Source organism: Pungitius pungitius, chromosome 15 (assembly GCF_949316345.1).
Source record: "Pungitius pungitius chromosome 15, fPunPun2.1, whole genome shotgun sequence".
Classification (NCBI taxonomy): Eukaryota; Metazoa; Chordata; class Actinopteri; order Perciformes; family Gasterosteidae; genus Pungitius; species Pungitius pungitius.
In genome coordinates this window covers 4,006,553-4,013,881 of record NC_084914.1, presented here as the reverse complement: position 1 = coordinate 4,013,881, position 7,329 = coordinate 4,006,553, and positions in this window count along the sequence as shown.

Genomic DNA, 7,329 nt, shown 5'->3' with positions numbered 1-7,329 from the left:
GGAGGGGAGGGGGGGGGGGGTGTTGTCTAGAGTCTCGAACATTTAATGTGCCGAGTGAAGACGGCAACGTTTTGTGTCTCCACGGGATGCGAGTGTGAATCTGCGTGGTTTGGTGTGTGTGTGTGTGTGTGTGTGTGTGTTCAGGGCATCGGTGAAGGTTGGTAACAGGTCAGCCAAAAAGAGTCGGGAGCAGCTCCCTCCCCTGAACGCCCTCCGCAGAACACCTTCTGCAGAAGGGTTAAATAAATGTTAGTGATGTGATAACCAGCCTGTTTATTGAGGGGGCCTCCGGCAGGACAGCTAGAAGGCCTGCTTGAGTTTCCTCTTTGATGATGTCATAGCGCCAGTCCGCCCCGGCCAGGCGCCCCCCTCCTATCTGTTCTTATACCCTTTTTTTTCAGAACGTGACGGGCGTCGTGGAAAAACAAATCGTCAACGCTCTCACCAATGTGAAAACGTCTGAGGGTTTGTGCTGTAACGCAAAAAAAAAAAATCCTCTTTTCGGCGTAGGTGTCAGCTGACGCAACAGACACCCGTGAAGTGTCCGGTGTTGGCGGGAGCCGATGTGACATTTGTGGCATGAGTGTGGTTTGACTTGGTCTACATTCAAAGGCAGGATGCGCTTCATCTCGCCAAATAAGCCGCAAGTCAGCAGGCTGGTTTCTTCTGTGTTCATACGGACAAACCACAAGCATGTTTTCTGATTCTTCAGACTGAAGAGCAACTTTAGGAATGTGAAACCAACATGTTTCAGATGTTTAGGACATGCTGAAACTTTATTTACAAAAAGGCCTAGTACTTACTTTAAATGCAGCTTTAGTTTGCTATCCAGCGTTTAGCGGGACATCTTTGACGAAACCGTCCATGTGGTAAAAAGAACCAAAAAATAAGAAGAAAGACCAAATACTGGTTATTATACGGCCCATGTTGGTACACATCTACAACCCGTGGACCCACCTACAACCTGAGGATCTGGCACAGAACAACAGACGGCACTCACCCGACATGACTAATAAAATCACTTCCCACCGGGCTCCGTTCTTAAATTAGACCAAACTCCAGACATTTCTGAAGAAACTCAACATAAAGTCACCCCCTCTTAAAGTGCCCCACCCTTGCTATTTGGCGTCCCCGCATGTCTTCACTTTCCCCCTCCTTTTTCCTGTTTCCCAGTGCAAAGCTCTGAGGGTGAGGCCCGGCGGTGAGTTTCAGTTCAAAGTTGAAAAGGGCACCACCGAGAAAAAAAAAAACTCTGGCAGGTGTTCAAGAAGTGCGGCGCGTTCACGATAACACTCCAGTGGATTTGGTGCTCTAGAACACTGGCTGCGGATTTAGTGTAACTGAAAAGAGTGTGGGGGGGGGGGGGGGGGGGGCGGGGGGTGTGGAGAGAAGGAAGTGTCTGCCCGTCAAGGTCAGGGACTCCTTTGCTTGACTTACGTGGCAATAACAAAGCCGCGCAGAGACGCCGGAGCAAACAACACGATATCTGAGCGTGGACTGCGGCCCGGGTTTGAATTGTGCAATGTAAGTGAAAGCTTGACCTCGTAACTGCTTAGTGTTAATAGTGCAGGAATTTACTGGAATTTTGTTTTCATAATTGAGGACAGGAAAAGGGTAACAGTGGAGGCATAAATCAAGCTTTCCCCCCCTCTTCTCTAAGAATAAGTGAGCGCACGGGTATAACAATAAACATCTCAGGCAGAGACTGATGTCGGATGGGCCTGACTGAGGGCACGTAGTTAGGAGCCCGTGGACGGGCCGTGCCAGCAGTGGGCACCAGCTCTTCTCACAATTCCCACATTATGGTGGTGGGGGGGGGGGGGGGAGCAGGAAGAGACGACAGACATAATTTCCCTGGGATCAAACATTGTTGGCTCGTACATTAACGCGCCCCCCCGATGCAATCTGTGCGCTCGGCGCAAAAATAATTGAATGTGCTGAAATTTGGGAACTATTTTGAGGGATTTCCTCTCTTTTAGGGCCAGCGGGGGAAGATTGGATTAATTAAAGAGAGGAAAAACAGGAAGTTTTAAAGTCACGTCGATAATTAATTGGTCGCCTGGTCAGGGGAGCACGAGGAAGTAGCTCTGTTGTTGTGCTCAGTCACCGGGTTCACATGAGACCTCATTTCGGGTCTGTTGCTACTGGGGATGTTTTCGAAAGGAAAAACCACGCATTATTATAGCTTGGCTCTTATTTTCGGTAGGTCCGGGCACATCGGTTAAAGGTATTTGCTGACATCTTGGAATGCGGCCCGATTTTAAAAGTAGGCGCAAATGCCGCCAGACAATTGTGCAGCGTGAAAAACAAGCTCGTATGAGGTAAAACGACTAAACCTGTTAAAGTAAGCTGGTTTGCAGCGTCGCCAATCGTCCCTAATTGCACAGGAAACCCGTCGGCGTGAACCTGTGACCCCTTCAGGAAACGCGTCACCAGAGAGCTGCAGCCGAGTCTGTAGAAAAAACATGAAACATGAAACAAACTCTGATTCTGTTATAAGTGAATCAATGAAGAAACACAACTGTCCTTGAAAAGTTTTTAAAAATCTTCATTTTAAAAAACAGTAACTGCTGTAATCAATAACAAAAATATACATATAAATATATTGCAGTATATTCGGAGGACTTTTCTCCATTTACAATGATTAAATATTTAGGTTTGTTGACTAGCAAGAGTTCCAGTTAGCAGCAAACATGCTAGCTCGTTAGCTTAGCGTCAGCCATGTCGCTAGCACGGCGTACTCTTTGGTAGCGGTTCGTTAAGGGCAGTAAAGGGCAGCTTGGTTTGGGTTCACCTTCTAACCCAACGAGGAGGACTCTTTGTTTACCTTTTCTCACTGAATTTAAGTCCTCAACGGCGACTTTGGGGAGTATCGCGCTGTCATATCAGGCGGACCGAATCCCTTTTAAGATGCTGGCTTTGCATTTCATCTAAACGCTGTACGTTAAACATGAAATACGGTGCACAGTTAATAAAACCCCACTTCAATGCCTGCTGAGATTTTAATGAGCAGCTGCCTCCCCGCTTTTTTTTTTGGAGCCTGCGACGTGTCAAAGCCCCGTTATTTATTTGAGATGCTCATTTGGCTATTGGGGAGTGTGTAGCGGCTGCTATCTTTGAGCTTCGAGATGAAAATGTATTTGGGGTTTTTTTTTTTTTCGAGGTCTTCTCCGAGCCAAATGGTGTTTACACAAGCATACCTCATGGTGAAGCCCTGACGTCTCAGAGGCCGCGTTTGCAGTCCGGGTAGAAAAATCCCACCGACCTTCGCGGGCTCTCGGGTCGACCCAAATGACTGAAAGCGATGACTCAATGCAGATTCTGTACAAAAACCGGGAGGACTCTGGGGGTCTGGATCGAGTCAGGAAGGCAATGTTACCCCCCCCCCCCGCACCTCTTCATCCAAGCCAAACACAGACACACAAACACGAGAACACAACGTACACACCAGGCCCGAACAATACAGATGATGACGATGGAAAACTGAAAATATGTATGCCTATATTTTTACACATAGTTGAATCAAAAGCATATTGCTCATCTCTTCAAAAGAACTTAGTTCCGTCCTCTCACAATCACGGACTGACTTGTGATCCCGGATCACCAGGTGAGAATTTGCCCGAACGAAACGATTAGCGCGTTGCTTGTTGACACACGTTTAATTGATTTCAGCAGCCTCGCTGTGAATTCACCGCTTTGTTTTTAAAGGGCCGGCGTTCTGACAGAAACACTCGGTGGAAGTATTGCATTTGGCGGCGAGCTCGGGTTCCCATGCACGAGAAAGAGAGAGCGCCGCGAGCTAATTCAAAACGCCTTGGACACCAAGGCTGACTTTTTTGGGCTGGTAGGAGAGGAGAGATAGCTGTGACCTTGCATTGAACTCCAAAGAATCCTCTGCGTACTCCTTGGGCCGCCGCCGCAGAAAATACTTAGATGAGTTACATGATTTAGTGGCTGACTTTCAAAGCACAGACCCCTTTAGGCAAAGGGCTTGGTAATTAAATTAAAGTTTCCTTCAGAAACTCAAAAGAGCTATTGACCCGAAAACACATAAATGGTATTGTGTTTGTGTAGGAATAATGTCACACCAAATACAGATGTTATTGACAACAGCACAAAAGACTTGCTCCATTCAACTGGGTGGGATCAAAACTTTTATATAATATTGAAATACGAAACTAAATGAAATGAAAGTGTTGTCTCCTCTGATGTCTTTGTTTTGGAAACTAAAAGAAATAACCCATAACCCCCTTTTGAATATAACTCTGACAGAAGCACAGCCCCCCCCCATGTAGAGACATACATCTCTATCTATATTTATTTAAAACATCTCTGGCCTGCTTCAGCATATCCTGTTTATTTACTGATGTGCCTAAGTAATCACTCCACATGCCGGTCCCTCGCAAAACACAAATTACACGATAATTCTACCATGAGCTAATAAATACCTCATTCTATAAAAAATATTACACAACAATAAAAACGTGTAGAAAAACAATGTGCAAATGTGTTGAAGGTCTCTGCGAGTGGAAAGGAGAACTCTGCGTTCTGCTCTCTTATTTAAATTTTTTTTTTTAAAGCGTAAATGATTTATCGCATGAACCGAAGTGCCTCCACACTGCCCTCATTCAAAGGCAAACTGTCTGCAACATCTCCTTAACAATGACCTCGTGTTTGTGCCAGTTTGGCACACCGTTCACGGCACAAAGTTCCCTGCAGCCTGCACCTTTAGGAGGAACAACAGACTGAACAAACACAAAAACGCCAGCAGCTTTTTCACAGTCAGGCCGGGCCATTCTAACCGCATTTTATTTGCCGTGAATGTTTGCATATCAGAGTAGAGCTTTATTTACCGCGTGTCCCACCAGACCTCTGAAGTATTCCGTGTTTCCACCTGCACAAGCAAGTGTTGCTTCTCTGCAGCATCGTTACAGCTGACGCTTTTTATCCAAAGCGACTTACAATGCATTTTTGACCCATTGGCTTTTACATTTTTGCCCAGAGGGGAGGTGTGTGTGAGGGGGGGGGGGTTGGGTGCCTTGCTCAGGGGACACTTCGACACAGGGACGTCCCGGGATGCTCTCGTCAAATCAAAGAAGAAACGCGAAAAACAACATGGAGGAAGGTCACCTTCTCACCAAAAACATTCACCCGTCTCCTCGCCTTGTCATCATTGTGCTGTTGTTTCTCTTGGTTTATTGGGGGCAGCGAGCAATGTGGAACATTCCACATACAACGTATACAGTACTAAGGCCCCATGTTGTGTATGTTGTTGTTGTTGTTTCTGTTGGAGTGGGAGATACTAAGAAAATACTCTCATGAAAACCTACAGTGATTTACTGTTGATGCTAATCACTGACCTCATTAAACAGAAGAGGTTATGACCATAAAGTGACGGATCCATGTCACAAATGTCATAATAAAATGCATCGTTCTCACTGCACTCTTTTAGGTTAAAGTACTGTAGGTTCTGATGATTTTTTCCCCCCCTTTTCATCATTGTAAAATCATTCTTTTGTCTTTTCCTCCCGTTTTAGCCTTCAATAACATCTCCTCCCATCAGGCCATATTCCCTATTACAACTTCTTGCATTCTTTACAACACACACACACACACACACACGCACGCCATGTAATACGCGTCACTCTTCTCCACCGGAAGTGTCACTTGTTCCAACACCCAACCGTTCGAAGCAACACACTCCCACTATTTCTTTAATAAGTAACAAGGACTGAACAAAGTGATGTAATCTCCTCTGTGGAACCAAACGTTTCACTCGCATTTAGTTTTTAACGGCCGTGTTGTTATTAGAGAGAGAGAGGGGGGGGGGGGGGGGTTGTGTTTCTCAGCATTCTTACTATTTTGCTCTGAATCCCCCCCCCCCCTCTTCTTTGTGCAACAACCTTCCTGTGAGTCAGGTTTTGTGAGAGCACGTGGCCTGGAAAGCACCGTGTTTGTCTCTCTATGAATCCGACAAAGCAAATAAATCACTGGACAACCACCCACAAACAATCCATTCTTCATGTGCACTTTCTCCACAAGCAGCACGGCCGCCAGAATGCGCCCCGGTGTCTGTCGAGGAAAACCCAGAAGGGCTGAGTCAGAGATCGCATCTCTTCCGGCGCTGTGGCCCCTTTGAAGGGCAACGTGGAAAAGATCAGCGGGCATCTCCTGAGGGAGCCACAGGGCCGATCTGCTGCTGCCCCCATAGGCCCGTAACAGCACCCCCCCCCCCCCCCCCCCCCCGTGCCCACCCCCGCTGCTGCCGCCGGTTCGGCTTGTTCTGTTTACTCTGGGAGGACTTTCAACTCCCGCGCAGCCATCGGCATCTCGGCGTTTTCCCTCTTTGACCCCGTCTGCGTCTATTTGTCTTTCCAGCTTTTTTTTTTTTTGATCACGTGCCGAAGCTGCCGCTCCGTGACATACGGCGCCTTACAGTTAATAACCGCACGCCTGCTCTGTGTGATGGCGGTGGTTGACGTGACCCTCGGCTCACGCGAACATCCATGCACGAGGGGTTCGGGGAGTATTCCAGCGCTGTTGTGTTTATATTCCCTCCCTCGCAGCACCGTGGATACCAGTCAGACGGTGCCAAGGTGGGACCGCCTCATAAATTCAGGAACCTATAAATATTTGCTCGTGTTATGAAGTTCAACACCAGTTTGCATTTACATATCTGGAGGTGGTTCCGTGATTTATCTGGCGTGGAGGCTCGAGGACCCCAAAGGCCTGGTGGTCCCGGTGCACAAATTGTTTTTTTTAATATATATATAAAACGCCGAGCAGCCAGTGGACGCGTGTCGAACGTTTTGCCATTTACAGTCAAACTCGACACTTTTGACACGAACATTAGAGAGAGAAAAGAAGAAGAAGAAAAAAAGATTGATGGATGTTCTTTGCTCAAAAGAAATGGCAGTGGCTGCATCCTCCCTGCGAAATGTTGAGCAAGTTGGATGCTTTTTGCAGAAGAAAAGAAAACGGGGCCCGATTACAATGTCCATCCTCAATCTGTGGATGTGGATGTTGTTGCACATTCCTCCACACTCAATAAACTCAGCTAAATCAATATGTCAAAGAGCAGACAGATAACGCTGAGCTCAGACATAAATCGTAACCATCTTTAAAATCTTTTCATGTGGTATTACTCACAGGCCATATTCGTACCGTACAGTAAACATTGTGACAGGTACTTTGAGCTGCTGGTTCAAGAGGACAAAGGAAAGTGGATTGTGCTTTAGGCTTTAAAAAGAAAAGACTCTTTAGTAATAAAAAAAAAAAGAAGAAAAAAAAAAGATGTCCACAAGAAAAAAGGTTCGCTTTAATGAAACA